A 16,539-nucleotide genomic window follows, 5' to 3' on the forward strand; every position below is an offset into this window, starting at 1 on the left:
AAACATTATTAGAGGGAGATTAATTGGAGTTAGTACATGCAGTTTCGGTTTAAATCAACACATGCTAATTTCCCCAAACTGATGAGAATGGAGAGGAAAAACTGACTTAAAAGAAAATTCAAGGTACAACTATAACATGACAACTGTAATCACCACCACCACCACACCGCCCCCCCCCATTTTTTTTGTTTTTTTTTGTTTTTTGTTTTTTTTTTTTTTTTAAGAAAGACAAAAAAGAGAAAGTATGATCCCCTCATTTGAGAAACTTTGGTTAAAAACCTATCCCGATTCAGTAGTAAAATGAATATAAATATAATGCAATATAAAAAGGGATAAAGGGCAGGAAAGAAGAACAGACAGTGATGAAAGTGAACTAGAACTACAGAAAATTGGTAAGTGAAACCAAGACTGAAGTCAAGACAAGTCAGACAAAAAAAATAACCACGACTTGCAGGTCAACAGAAAATAAGCTGCTTTTTAAAATAAACTAGGAAGGACTGAAATCTAGTAGTGGTTATAACCCCACTGCAAAACAGAAGTGAAAATAGGGCTAATGATGCAGGAAAAAAGCATTTAATAAGTTTTTTCCACTCAGTATTTGGAAAGAAGCAAAAAAATGCAGTTGTATCAAACAGATTGATGAATTATCTCAGTGACCAAGTCAGCCTCAAAATCTTGCAATTAAGTTTTGATTCGGTCCTTTGAGGGAATGCCTGACCCACTGTCAATGACAGGACGGGATGGAGACCGTGTGGATCCAATGGCAGCCAGCAGCTGAGAGAGAAGCAGGATGACCAGAGCAATTGCATCCCATTAGTAGGGCACAGCTTTCAGATAAAACAATTAAAAGTCAATGCAGGATTCCAGTGATACGGAATTCAAAGACATGAACGTAATCAGCATTGTTGTTCTATATAAAACAGGTCCTGTCAAACAAATCCAAGTGCACTCTCCGACGAGATTACACCTTTGGTTGGAAAGACAGCTGAGTTAGCATTCATATATTCTTTAACCAGCGTTTGACTTAGTACCACGCAACACTGATAAAAGTTAGCGCTGCACAATCAAAATGAAGTATCTTCAATGTATTAAGAGCTGGCCAGCTAACTGGTTTGATCCGTGATAACACTGTTTGTGAACCAGCCGCGCTGTGGGTGCAGGCATACCCAACTGCTCGACGCATGGCACACCAGCAGGACTTACTAGCACTGCGCAAGATTTATTCATATGGGCCAACATATTCATATTCAGGGCCAACAAGGATCAGACGTTAAAGAACAGTAAGAACCAGTGAGAGAAGCAGGAGCCAGGCAAAGCAGTGTTGGGCACAACATTAAAAACAAAAATCCAAAGATTAGCTACTGGAGTAGATGGGATCAGCCAGGGGAAGTGAACAGTATTTCCTCGTCTTATGGAAATAAGACTTTATGTGCTCACCAGAAATAAAAGTCACAAGCAAGCCAGAATAACTTTATCCTTTCTAAAAAAGAACTATAACCTTACTAAATGAAGCGTACGTTGTACTGCTTACTGACAATTTTATTAGCTTGCAAAAACTTAGCTGGCATTTGTAAGAAAACCGTTTTTGCCGCCCTTACCCATAACAAGTCAGCCTTTTACAAAAACTTCCTACAGCTACAGTATAATATACTAAACAGAAGGCAAATAGTTATTGCCCTCTTGCCACATTAGGCTGTCAGCATTCCTCCTCCGGGAGAGACTTTCAGAGGTACTCGAACCGCACACAGGCGCTGCCAGGAGGCTTGTCAAGTCTCATGTTGGGGAGGGAAACCCCCACACACATGCAGACCGCTAATAGGATTTCTAGTCCAGCCTCAACTGGAGCAAGCCCCAACAAACAAGTATCTCCAGTTATTTCACCTCTGTGTCTTGTTTTCTCAGCTGTAAAATGGAGATAATTAAATGCATCACCTCTGTTAGGTGCTCTGGTATCTCCTGAGAGCAAAGGAACCATCACGTTGGTTATTCACCGATGATTATTTAATGATTTCCTACTAAAATTGACAGTCCTGGCCAGTAATACTAATTAAAATTATCAGTTCACAGCATCTATTTGGCAGTCCACGTTAACAACTACAATTTTACACTATAAATTTTTCACACAGACCTTCCTAAATTAGGAAATGCTTAGCAGATCGTGGGTGGGACAAACTAAACCACACGATCCAGCTACCCACATACAGCCACCGTTAAATAAAACCCCACAGATCACTGCTGCTGCCTGCGCTCAAGGTCCCACCAACCTGCCCGCAGGTCCCCTGCCCAGCCCAGGGATGCTCCCTCTGCCCCATCTTCCCCTTCCCAGCCAGGTTCTTCCAGCCAGCTCCTCCCCTCCCACCTGCACCTTCACCCCCTGAAGCTGGGTTAGTTCCTATTACCCAAATTAACTCTTCCCTTGCCATACTGGGCTGAAATCCCATCAGAACAATAAAATCAACTCTGACATACTTTGCACCAACTCAACCACAATTGAGCAAGTGGCCACAATGCGAGATGCCGTTCCCAGTCATTTCATTAACTCCCCAGCCAGAGACTTTTTCTTTCTTAAATTAAAAAAAACCCACTTTTAAATGCACTGGCTTATTGTGATTTTTAATTAGTGACAGGATTTCAGATAGGGCACACCCAAGGCCCCGAAAGGGGGGTGAGGGGAGTACGTGCGCGTGCTTGTGAAACCATTGTTCCTCCGTCAATACAGCTCGTCCTCCAGCCCATCCAAGATCTCAGCTGCCCAGTCACACAACTTTAAAAGTCAACAGCTGGGCGTTTTATAACCCTGGAGAACTCGCAAGCCAATCCTTACGTCGCTGGCAAGGAGTCTTGGCCAAAGCTGAAGGACCCCACGGGGACCATTCCTGCCCCACCACACTGCTTCACCTTCCTCCTTCAACCAACTGCTAACGAAGGCAACGTCCGCGTATATAAGCTGGGCAGACAGCTGCTTTGTAAGCCGTTAAATGATAGGGGCAGGCGTACTGAACTGCGTCGGGCAATGGCTGGGATCCAGGATCTGCAACCATCTGGAAGTTTGCTTGGCTTTTTGTTTCAAGTCTCCAGCACTGATAGATGGAAACAAGCTCCCAGTTCTTCTGCATTAACATAAAGAGAATTACAACAAATTTCCCCCCCCCAAGTAGCTCAGAAATGAAAGCACATCACACAAGCTTAAATGAGACACTGTTGGTAATATATTTAAGTAAAACCTGACTCTTTAGAACAAAAAACACCAAAACAAAACCTCAGTTCAATCACAGAAAACAGCTTTGTCAACAAGTTCCTGTGACTCCTCGTTGTAAGAGGAAAACACTCAGATGAAAGCCTGCAGAAGGACTCACTGCATCCTCCTCTCTCCAAGAAACATTAACTACTGCTTGACAAAAGCATTTCTGCTGAGAAAGGGAACACCACAGGCCAGTATTAAAGCAATTTCAGTGTAGCTACCAAGCAATTAGCTAGATAACACCTTCACTACATGCTGATTTTTCCTTTTCCAGAGTACTGGTGCGAGCGTAACTAGTAATTTGTTGTTTGTACAGCCGCTTCTGAAGTTGCAGGTGACCCAGTGTAGATTTTCCTTTCCGTATCACGGAAAATATTTCTACTTTGGCATTGCATATCTGTTCATTAATTTATTTCACCTTTTTTTTTAAAAAGCTTTTACTTTGTATTTGAGGATAACTTCCATCTTATATCAGCAAATATAAATTCAGACATTTTGATTTTTAAATATTTAAACTCCCATTTGTGAAACACTGATCTTGTTACTTTTTTTTCCCTAAGCCAAAGCATAAACAAAGTTTATCTTGTATTCTGATTTTGCTTTGAAGCTTGTGATTATCCTGAAGTTAACATGCTCCTTCCTAGAGATTATCACTCGTAAAATTTTGGATACAAACCTCTGGGCTTTACTCCAACAAGTGATCCACCACTTTCACAAAGCGGTTTTGGAAAGCACCTTTATTGTTTGACCTGACGTTCAAAGCTCTTTGAAAGCTGCCTATCTCCTTTCCTGAAGCTATGTCACATCAGGACCTTCTACCAATAAAAGTGAGTATCAGAAACAGGACATAGGAGTGAAATTCCACCATGATCGCAGCCATGCGAAAGTTTCAGCACCAATACTGTACAGCTCTGCACATACATAACTTCAAGTGCAAGCAGACTTGGGAAAAGTATTTTTATTACATTGATTCGTTAAAAAAAATACAGATCAGGTTTATAAATTTTGCTGTTGCAACGAATGCCTTGAGTATTTTCATCACACAATATTCCAGGACAGAAGGTCCTTTTCTGTTCTCCCGCTCCCTTGAAATCAGTCTGCCTCTTATACGCTCCTTATTCATATATGAAAATACTACAGCCACATATTTTTTCGGAGCCTTGCATAAAGCTTTATACGTTAGGTCTTTCTGCTTGCCATAAGATGTCTCCTGTCTGGATAGCTGGACTGGTCTTGGACTAAGCTGTTTGATCAAATTCTGAAAAACTTGTTGTTTATTGACAGCTTGCATCCATGCGTTCATCTGCTGACACTGGCTTTTGGCTTAAACAGTCCTGTACGCCTTCACAGTGTTTACATCTCTGATGGATTTAGAGATAGTAAAGTTCACTGGAACTTTTTTCCTGTTAGATATTTCTCCATCTCACCTTACGAGAAAGGCTTTCTACACTTCCACTCATGCTTGTAACCCTCTCCCACAACTTTACCACTTCAAATTTAGTCATCTTTCACTAACCTAGGTGATCAGAATGTATACATTTTCCAAAAGAAGTCCCAGAAGGACTTGCAAGATAGTATTAATCTCCCTTCTCATCTCTATTAAAGGCAAAATAAAAATCCACCCTTTGGTGCACACCTTTTTTCATGGCTGTATCACCACTAACAGACCACACTCACACCATGGTCAAACACTGCAAGTAGTTGCACAGCAAAGTCTCTTATATATGCTTTAAAAAAACCTCAATGCTAATATTGATCACAAAGGTCAGGAAGAGATGATGTTCGCAGAAGAACATATAGCAGCCGCGCTAAGTCTTTGTCTAATATACTAGAAGAGACCAGATAAAAATGGTATTTTTCTGTTTCTTCCTCCCAACTGTGTATTTTGCATATGACAAGAGAAGAGTCAGATTCAGTTGCTTCCCCCTTCCATCTGCCAAATCCCTTTGCATTTTTCAAAAATGCACAAGTTGTTGAATGTTGTGAAACATTTTCTGTGAAAAGTATGTGCAAAAATGCTAAAACAGAGATACCTTATACAATACTCATTAAAGAACCAGTCAAGCGCTCTTCAATTTTTTTATGGGAAGTCAGCTTGTAAGATTTTTGTCATTTAAATTGCCTAAATTTTGCATACAGCTCCCTCTTGCACTTGCCACGCAGTAAGATCAGGCAGACGAGCAGTCCCGGCAGGCCAGCGCAGGCAGCCCCTCGCTGCCCTGCGCAGGGGCTCGCGCACCCCTGCCCGAGCAGCGACATCCTGGGGGCAGCTCTGCACGTGCACGGCCGGGCAACCACCAGAAGACAGGTAAACCTCACTTGCTCTACAGAACCAGGACACTGATACGTAATTAAGACACTTCCAAAAAAATTTTTTTAGAGAGAGAGATATATATAATTAATGGAAAATAACTCTCCTGAGGACAGAAGAGGAGGAAAGTTGGCAGATCCAATCTGCCATCCCCACATACTTTCTAACTTGAGTACAAAACCTCTTCTCGCCATCTGAGGCTAGCCCAGGCACCAGGCCAAAGCTTTGCATTTCCCTCCCGAAGCGAAAGGACAGATCTCCCACTGCCACGTGGCTAACCCCCAGCCAGAAAGCAGCACCTCATCCCTACCCAGCACTGCCCAGAGTTTTGCAGCTGCAGTAAAACCATGTCACTGCCTGTAATGAGGATATAGCAATTTTGCTCCAAGGTGGTATTATCACTGTTCAAGTAAACTCAATCACGTAAGAGAGCATATTACTATATTCGCTTATATTTCATTTAGAGAACACCACAATATCTTAAATGATGGCAGGGCCACAAATAATACGCTCAATCTACTTGCAAACTATTCCCTTCATTATTATTTTCATTGTCTTCACATATCCATATTTTCTACCTCCCAAGTCTCGCATTTCAGAAGATACTACAACCATTTATCCACTCACGTTCGTCCCCTTACACTAACCCAACAATTCATTGAAATGAATATGTTGTAGTCTAGAAAAATCTAAGGAAGGAAGAAGGCAATAGAGAAATAAGGATTTATTAAGACAGACGAGAAAGGACCCAGATCTGCTAGCACGGACAACACTGTAATAGTCTAGAATGTCTGAGAAACTGAAAAACTTTTTACTGCAACTTTTTAGAGCATAATATCATCCTGTTTGACTGCATGATCAAGAAATGCCAAAAGGAAGTGAAACCGTTGATGTCTAACTTCAGTGTTTTATATCCACAAATATTGCCTTTGCAGTAACATAGCGGCTCTCACACATCCACTGAAGCAACCTATTCAGACGCATAAAAATTAAAGTGTAGCCGTCTTGTACGTTAAATAGATTGCGGTTACAGAAGTATCTGAATGACTTGACTCTTACGTTTTATCCAGAAGCCAGAAGTGGCTGCTGTGGAAGAGATCAGAGACCCTTTTGGTTGTGCTTGGTAGGATTGCCTAATTTCCACTCCATCACCATTTCCTGCCCACAGAACAAGGCAGCTGGAACATCTGGACAAGCACGTCCAGCTCTGTTAACCGAGAGGGGAAAGGGTAAAGATAAAACATCGCACACATGAGAGCTTGTAGAGAGAAGACACTTAAATTAGGTAACAAGACCATTCCTCTCCGTTTCAGATATCCTAGCAGTCGTGGGCGTACGGCACCCTGACTGCTGCTTGCAATGCACGCTGACCTGACGAACGGGCTTCAAATCAGCAACAAGAAGTTTGCACTGTATGTCTAATGAAGTCACAGAGGATGTTTATCTTTTGTGCGGTCATTAAAAAGACCAGTGAATTTAATAAGCAATAATAAAGATCTGTTAGAGCAGTATATAGTGTTGCAAAAATAAGTATGTGCGGAGCAGAATCAAACAAGTTAATTTTGCCACCAGCTGACATACAAGAAACAAGGATTAAGGCTGACTGTATGTTAAGCATGTGCAACGTTAACAACTCAGATCACTTTTCTCCAATTTTAAGTCAAGTCCTGTAGGAGTTTTGCTTTGTTGAATACCTTAGAATTTGACGTTTTTTCCTCTTTAGCCGTAAGATTTCCTGTGTATCGGTTATGGTCAGCTATCAACAATGTAACTCACATGTTCTGTACCAAACCCTGTAAGAGTGTGGCTCTAGACCTTCACGAAGCCAAACCGAACAATATGATACGGTAGCAAAAAACTCAGTGAGCCATAAGCTGCTACCTTCTTATGGCACTTTACCTTGCCAGCATGGTAGCAACAGCTTAGTGCCGCACAGTGCTCTGCAAGAGTCGTGCAGTAAGACATTACCCGTGTCTCTGGCGAAATCCATAGCATATTTCTGACTTCTGAACATAAGACACTGTTACCTCAACAACACCTGCAGTTAAGCAGAACGTGAAATATGAAGTCATTTTGGTTTAGTCCTTTAAGGTTTCTGTTTGCTTGTGGGTTTCTGTTGTTGTTGTTGTTTTGAGGTCCTGCTGAACTAAAATGCAATTTAGTTTTATAACAAATAAACCCAGAGGACAACATACAAATAGAAAGTTACGTAATGAGGCACCACAGGTATGAGCTACCTACCTGCTTGAGTATAAGTGAAACAAAAGTATCAGAAAATTATGCTTTGCTTTTGCTTATTCCGAGAAGAGAGTTCCTTTCATCAGTATTACCTGAGACCAGGAGAGCATCTATAGTAACCTAAATCACTAACTTCTGATTAGGGAAGAGTGGGAAAACCCCTATGTCAAACAAGCTAGACTTATAAATGTATCAACATATTCATTGAATTCCTATAAAATTAACTTTTTATCCTCAAAACATCTAAGATACATTTCCTGCTGGTACAAAATAGGATTGACCTTTTCAGAGCAGAGCTGAACGCCTGCAAGGTCATGATGTGCAAAGCGATCAGCGGATCACTCTTTCAGCTATCAAGTCATTTTGCACTGATCCAGAATCTTAAATGTTCTTAAACTCCAGAGTTTATACAGGGGATTATTTGTGACACTGGTGCCATTTTCCCTCCTCCTTCAAACCACATAAGGTCACTCATTTAAGAGGAAACAACATATATGCATGTTCAGGTATCAACACAAACATAGTGAAAGCACCATTCTCTAACGGACTGACAACTTAGACTGAAAGTTATGATTTATTTTGAATTTAAAGATTTTTTTTTTGCCATCCCTTTCTCTTGCCCATAGACACCACAACCTTCCCGCAGCTCAGCCTGCTCTTGGGTTAGTCTCCAAGTCTAAGCTCCCCGCAACCCATTCAGAGTGCTGTAAGCCACTCACACCTTACCTCCTTCCAACGTTGCCACCTCTGCACCTTAATGTTCCCTCTTAGCCGTGATGTTCAAAACACAAGGCCACTTTACTACATTTCCAATTTCTCATTTCCTTCCCTATCACTCTCCATCCATGAACGCCCTTACCAAACAAGCCAGAAAACTTCTGACCCATTCCTCAAAACGAGCTTTTGAAAGACGCCCGTGGATTTTCTCTCCCTGCATGGCTGGCTGGCAGGTACCATCAACAATGACTCAACCTACGATCCAAAAGCAGTGCCCTGTGGTCCTGACAGATAAGACCACTTGGACTCTTCTGAAGTACTCGGGGATCATATACCACAGCCTTCCTGTGTCATTTGTACCCACCTCAGAGCCAAGACACAGCCACTTTGGCTGTAATACTGGGCACGCCCCACTACACATGTGGATGGACACGTTCCTCCCATACAACAGCCTCGCACCCACATGCCTGCATTTTTAGTCATGCAAAGGCCACACGTCACACCCCTTGCGTGAACAAGAGCATGAAGCAAAAGGGAAAAGGACAGAAGGGAATGCAATGTGCCACAAACACGGATCTGCAGTCCCTCCCTCGCCCACATCTGAAGCATTCAAGAAAAGCCAGCAAAGAGCAAACATCGTGCATCCAGTTGCTCAGTTCCCCAGACACAGGGATTGTCAGATGGCGTTGCCTGCTCAGGAGGGACACTTCTTCTGTGACACCAAATGCTGCACCCCAAGCCTCCAGTCTGGAGTGCGAGAGCAGCAGTAACCTCGCTGCATGGCTGAGGATCACCTTTAACAACCGTGCAACCAACAGAAGAACATAAATCGTACAGAGATATAATTAAAAGGAAAACCCTATCTTAATATCGGAAACTATGGGCAGCTAATGAATAAGCGTGCTAAAGAAAGGATGGGCAAGTGGGACACTGAGAAAAGCAGAAGTCCTCGGAATAAGAAAACTCATTAAAGCAGAAGCCAATTCTGTAAAAATCCAGAGTAAGAAACAGTTGGTTTTTTTCATTTGCTTTTCTTTGAGGTGCCACATCTTCTAACACTTTCCAGCACTAGAAAATAAAGACTTGTAGCTCTCCCCTCCCCAAGGCAGGCTTTGAAAACAAATTTCCTAGTTAACCTGCCAAAACAGAAGATTTGACAGCAGCTGAGTGCCCCTCTGCCCAGCTCAGAGGATGACTCAGTGGAAACTAGCTCTCAGAAAACGTGTTGTCATCCTTCAGTCAGTGCAACTGAATAGGAACAAATTTCTCACCTTAAAAGCCATAGCTTCCAAGGTAGCCACAGTTAAAGGCACAATTGTATACTAGAGGAACAGCACCAACACGTTTTGGTGAAAAACAACAGCTTACTTTCTATCCTTTTTTTCAATTTTTAATACAATTAATAAAAAGGTATCTACTGGAATTAGACTATAAAATCATTTCCTCGGAGCTTTAGAGTATCTCACAAAAGAACAGGATATTAATACGTGTTCAGTAAAGTGGAATAGAACTGGGGAAAACAAGACCAACATTTTAACTGTTCAAGCCAACTAAACACACAACTCAAAGCAAAACACCAACCATGTAAACACCCTTCTGCTACAAGAACAGAAAAACGCACACATGCATGTATTCAGCTCGGTCTCAAACTTGCATCCAGTTGAAATAGATCTAAAAGAATCAGGTACGTGGTATATCCTAATTTGCCTTATCTTGCCACAAAAGCAGGAATTTTTTCCACTCTCCACTTCAACCTAAGCCATTATTCCTGATACTAAAACATCAAACGAAAGGCAAAACACTAAGTCACACGGTACAGCAACACGCTTCGTAAAGTCAGTCAAGCCCAAGCTGTGCTTTTGCTTTTCAACCTCACCACCTGTATCAGTACTTAGAGACAAAAGCCACTATTCAGGCTTTTGAGTTCAGGCATTACACACGCCGAATAATCCACAACCTCTGCAGTTCCGACTGTGTCGCCTGTGCTCTGTTAATTTATTCTAATAAAGTGATGCTTCTGTTTGCCATACGTTTGCTAGTAACAAGACACTGAAAGCAATTCTTTCTCTTCTGTGAGTTGACATTACGTGAGTCTGCAAGAAATACAGGCTGACCAGAAGGAAACCTATTCAATGCCTTCATTATCCACAAATGCTATCATCTTCTTTTCTCTGCTGCATTATTCCATATCAATAAATAAATAACGAGCAATGCATAATACTTAATAACACACCTACATCGGCTCAAGTGTCAGCAAACGTAAGGTCACTTATGTTATATGAATTGCCATTGAATAGGCAATACTTCCACAATAAAGGCGACTTATAAAGTGGAATAAATTCTAGCGGCTAACTAATCTTACACTAAAGAAAAACGGTACGGTGATTCTGAAACAAATCAGGACAACTCTCTACTCCCAAGCTGTTTCTGCTCCAAGGTCCAAAATAATCACACCATCTTACTTCACTACAGTGTTGGGCTTGACTAAAGAATCATGCAGAAATACTTGGGGCAAAAGATAACATGTGGATTTAGATTATAAATGTTAGCATTTTATTAGTGGGTGAGTGGGGAACAGGGAGCAACCATGTAAAATTGACACAGCTGCATAGAGGCCCAGAGAACTAGCTACAAACTAAGCAGAACACATTTGATATTTTGCTAGTTTAGATTAAAAGCATGGGGAAATCTGTCCACAACAGCCCAAGGATCTGTGAGGGTAGCAAGGGTCATCTAAAATTGTTGCTTATAAAAGTTTTTATTAACAGCCTCTTGAGAGCAACTTCTTTTTTCCCTTTTCAAAACATTCCATATGAAACATTCCTGAAAGCATGAAGTATATATTTAAATACTTATATACACACATTCTATTATTAGAGTCCTTTGCAAGGACCTAATAATAGAAATGTCCATAATTACGTATAAGGCAATTACAAGAGACTTGCATATAAAGCACGCTTTAAGGTATGTGCGTCACTGCCACAGAATAGCTATACACTAAGTCAGCATAAAGAAATCAGCAAGCCTACCACCTTCATCTCCAGAGAATTCAAGTGTTTGATTTCCTATGTCTAACATTTCCTATATCTTTTGTTATCCTATATCTAACAAAAAAACCCACCAAACACCACCAAAACACAACAGCAGAAACTCCACTCCTGAACCCATCTTGTCGCCCTACTTCTAGAGGAACTAGAAGCAGATGCCAGAACAAGCAAATATCAGTATTAGCTGCAATCTTTGTCCTCTTCAAAAAATAATACAAAATATATACTTAATTACATAGGAATTGTTTGTTGCTTCATATTACATAAATAACATTATACATAGCTGCAGTTTAATAAGCAGAGTATCCAAATGGTAACTTTCAGTATATACCACCATTATAAACTGTCACCACTAGAAATACAAATAAAGAATGTTTCTTATACAGTTGGTGCTATGGTTGGCTTTTTGTCTGTTATCTGCTGACAAACAACACAATTTACTTGTAAACAAAGGATTCCTCAGATCAAACACAGAAAGCATGTCACTGGAGAAGCGGTATGTTTTAACCTCCAAACTCAAGGCAAGCTATCCTCTTCCAATTAAAAGCACTGTGAAGATTTGCTCCAAGCCGCACTACCTGGGACCTCCAGGGAATATTCCTGTTCAGGAACAGACTTTAACAGAGACTATGCTTGTCTTGTGTACTTGCTCAATAGCACCGTCATTTTTCATCCAGAGCAGAGCACAGATTTAACAACCGCAGCAGCATTTCTGAAAGGCAACTAATCTCTCCAACGCTGTTACAAATTCCACAATAAATCACGTTTAATGAGTGTGCTTTTTTCCTGGCTGTCTGTAATCCAACAGAGAGGGGGCTTCCAACTTTAATTTTGCGAAGAGGTGCTTAGAATAAATTGGTAAAAATGCAAACCACCGCATCCCCACTGGAAAATGTTTGGAGTTATCGGCTTGCCGATACACCAACATTCCTGCCTGTAGATGGCCTGTTACCGTTGTGTATCCAGCGTCTCCTATTTCCACCGCCTTGTTTGAAGAACTTCCCTCTTCCCACATACCTTCCATCTCCAGGGACAGATCACACAGGGACACTAAACCTTGGCCGTAAACAACATGACTTTTGATATTCCTGTTTCTAAAGGATCCTCCACCGCTCAACTGCTGCTCTTCAGCAGCGCAGAGAAGATCACCTAGGCACAAGTCCTCTGTGCAACCGCTCTGAGAAACTCGTTGCCTCGCTGGTATTTTGCACAGCTGAGATTTACACAGGGGTCTGCTGGCTTCCTCTGCTATTTATTTTATTTGCTGTACACTAAAGGCTATTGCAAACAAACGGGACTTAGATAACTTGCAGTACGTTACACAAAACCACTCCGATGCATTGGGACACTCGATTTCCAGACTTAACACCCGCTACCACAGCATCCTTGGTGGAGAGACTGGGATGCCCTCCCAGGGCACCCCAAACTGCCAGTCCTGCTGCTCCCCACAGGTCACTTGCTGTTCCCTCACGTCTTTCCTTTTGAGAGGAGTGGCAAACTATACTGAGAAGAAAAGCACTGTGGAGAGTAATTTGTTTTATTCAGCTGTATACAGGCTCTGGGACTTTTATGTAATTATATGTATTTTGTAGGAATTAAGATCCTCACACTACAAACGTTTATTCATACTGTAAACCTTGCTTCTGCACTAGCGCTCACTAGACTGACAACCTACATTTTTGAGGGAAAAGCCAATTATACTAATTAGAAAGTTCATGAATACAACCGCACACATGCAGAAGTTTGCTGCATGATCTGTATATATATTTTCTTGCACAGATTCATGAATTGTGGAAGTTTAACTGCCCTTAACTGCTTCTCTCTCTCATCAGAGAAGTTAAGGGATCTATAAAGTGAAAAGAAAAAAACATAAATTCTCTGCTAAGAGATACGATGCAGAAATCTTCTTTCAGTTCACCAAATACCATATGTAGGAAAAAAAAAAAAGTGCCAGAATAGACGCACTTCAGATTGGAAGTTACAAACTTTTCCGACAGTAAAGATAAAACGCTTGCAGTATGGAGTTATAGCTACAGCTTCTTGGCTGTAGTAGAATATCAGCTTATTTTGGATGCTAACTTTCTTCATTTCTTATCCTTCGGCCAACTATAGGCTAGCAGTATGAAAAACCTCTCTCACTGCTGTCCCAGCAGTGACCTCAAACCCAAACCAGATGAGTCCCAATGGTTCAAATAAAATAAAATTAAAAAAAAAAAAAAATCAAATCAACTTCCACACAGACTCATCCCTGAGCTACATTATGAGCATAAACTAGCTAAAAGATACTAAACTGGGAAGAACAGTATGCAACACTTCTGGGGCAGCAGAGGTTTCTGTCACAGCAGGGTCCCGATACAGTCACAAAGCACAACCGCTTTAAAACTAACGAGAAGGAACCACAAAGTGCTGAAGATTAGAAGAAAAGCACTAACAGACCGCTTCTGTGCGAGACCCGAAATGACCCCGGGAACACTGCCAAGAATCATTTTCTTACTGGTAGCACCGGCAGCATGTTCTCTTACTGCTGAGAAAGATACACGGGCGGTAGGTGGGCGAGACCACCAGTGGACCGGGTGAGAGGAGCAAGATGCTTCCATCCATAGGAGGCAGCCCATCATCGATTCCTGAGGTTTATGGAAGTGATGCCTTTATCTGGATTTCGAGCCAAGCACACATCGTGTCATCCATGTCCAGACCAGCAGTTCCCCATCAGAATGGAGCAGAGCCCCAGCCTAGTGCGGGCACCGAGGCACTGCCAGGCCTGGCAAGTCTCAACCTCTTTTAAGCGAGCTCAGCTGCAAAAAAGGTTGAGAAATAGTGTTCTAGACTAAAAAATGCATGCAAGTTTAAAATCCCATTACCTAGCACATTGTTAAGCTCGAGTTAGACTGGTTTGGCACCTTTCAGGAACGTCGAGTCCTGGGTTCTGCAGGGTAAGCGGTTAGGGGATACAGCAAATGCGATTAGGGCACAGGGAACTGGGATATGTAAATTCTGTTCTCACAAACCTAGCACCGAGCTCAAATAAAAAACAATAAGAAAAAAAAAAAACAAACACACAACAAAAAAAAATCCAAAACAACAAAAAAACACCAAACAAGAACCTTCAATTTTTCCACATCTCAGTTTCCCCATCTGTGATGTGACAACTACTGCTCCAAGGAGTCAGGCCAGTACTTTTAGGTACTCACACAAAGAAATGCAAATGAAATACAAAGTTACTAATATGGAGAGCGGCAGGCTTGCCCCCCGCCTTTTATTCTACAAATATAGATGGGATAAATGGTTCATTACATTTAACTCCAAGCCGCACTACCTTAGCCAAAACCTTATTTAAATAGAACATTTCTGAGAATCGGGAAGGAGGGGAGGCAGAGGGGAGGGATGCAGATGTGGTCTTAACCTAAGAGGTTAAGCTTTTAAAAGACTTTTTCTTTTTTCATTCCGTCTCCTGGTAGCATGCCATTTTAAAAAGGTGTCTGGCAAGCAAAATAAAAAGTTTCCAGGGTTTTCCTTCCCAAAGCCGCCTCAGCCAAGAGCCGGGCGGGGAGGACGGGGCCGGGAGAAGTCGCTCGCGCCTTTCTCCAGTTTTTTCTCCAACATGCCCCCTGGATCCAGACATTTTGGGAGGGAGCTGCGGACGAGAAGGAGCCCCGGGTTCTTCACCTGCCTGGCATGCCCCGGGCGGGCGGCGGGGCCGCTCTCCCCGCCGGCTCCCGGGCACGGACGGAGGGCGCGGACCCGCACCCTCCCGCCCTACGGGCACGGCTCCTCCGGGGGGAGCCGAGGGCCGGGCGGCGGCAGGCGCCGCCACGCACACACCCACGCGTGTCACCGGCCCCCCGCACACGCAGAGACGGGCGCCAGCCCCGACCTCTCCCCAGATTTTTCTGGGGAGACCCACGGCGCGACGCGGGGCCGGGCGGGGAAGAAGGCGGCCGGGCGGAGGCGATGACAGCGGCCGGGCCGGCAGCCCCTCGAGATTACCGGGCGGTGCCGGAGGGCCTGTCCCGCCGCCAGCCCCTCGCAGGGCCGCCGCGCGGCTGCTCCCGCCTGCCCGCAGGGCGCCGCCCGCCGCGGAGCTCCCCGCCGAGGGCGAGAGCCGGCGGGGCCCCGGCCGCGACACGGCCCGGGCGGGGAGAGGCAGCGAGAGAAACTTTCCTCCGCGTCCCGCCGCCGTCCCGCCGCCGCCGCCGCCCCGCGCTCCCGCCTCGCCGCCGAACAAAAGAGCCGGGACCGGGAGCGGCGCCTCGGAGCGGGGGACGCGGCTCCCCGGGGCTGCCCGCCGAGCCGAGCCGAGCGGCGGGGCTCCCCGCCCGGGACGCCCTTCCCCCGCCGCGTCCTTACCTGGCGGAGGGCTGGTGCGGGGCGGCGGGCCGGGCCGGGCGCGGCGGTGAGTCCCGGCTAGCTGGAGCGAGTGCCAGGAGGGCTCGGCGGGGATTCCGCCATGTCAGTGATGTCGGCACCACATGGGGCCCGCGGACGGCCCACGCTACCGCGCACTCTGGAGTAGAGGCTCCCGCCGAAAAGCCGGCTGAGGCGGGCGGCGGCGGCGGCGGGGCGCGCCGGCCCTCCTGCCCCCGCCCCGCCGAGCAGCCGCTCCGCTGCGCCCCGCCCCGGGCCGGCCCCGCGCCGCCGCCTCCGCCCCGTCCCCGGGCGCCGGGAGGGGGAGCGGCGCGGGGCGGCCAGGAGGGCGGGCGGGCGCGGGGGGGGGGCCGGGGCGGCTCCGGCCGCGGCCCAGTCAGGCGGCGCCGCATCGTTGTGAGCCCAGCGCCGGGCAGGGGCCCGGCCCGGCCGCAGTCCCCCTCGCCGAGCTCCCGTTTCGCCTCCCGATGTCTCCCAATTCCTGCATCGTTACTTCTTGCCAGATACCACCCCCGGAACGTAACTCACCCACCGAGCCTTCCTCCGGCCCAGTCGGCGGCCTCTACGGTGGTGGCAGAGGTCGGTCCCTGTTGTCACGAAAATGCCATTTCTGACTGGGA

The sequence above is a fragment of the Calonectris borealis genome, chromosome 9 (assembly GCF_964195595.1).
Source record: "Calonectris borealis chromosome 9, bCalBor7.hap1.2, whole genome shotgun sequence".
Lineage (NCBI taxonomy): Eukaryota > Metazoa > Chordata > Aves > Procellariiformes > Procellariidae > Calonectris > Calonectris borealis.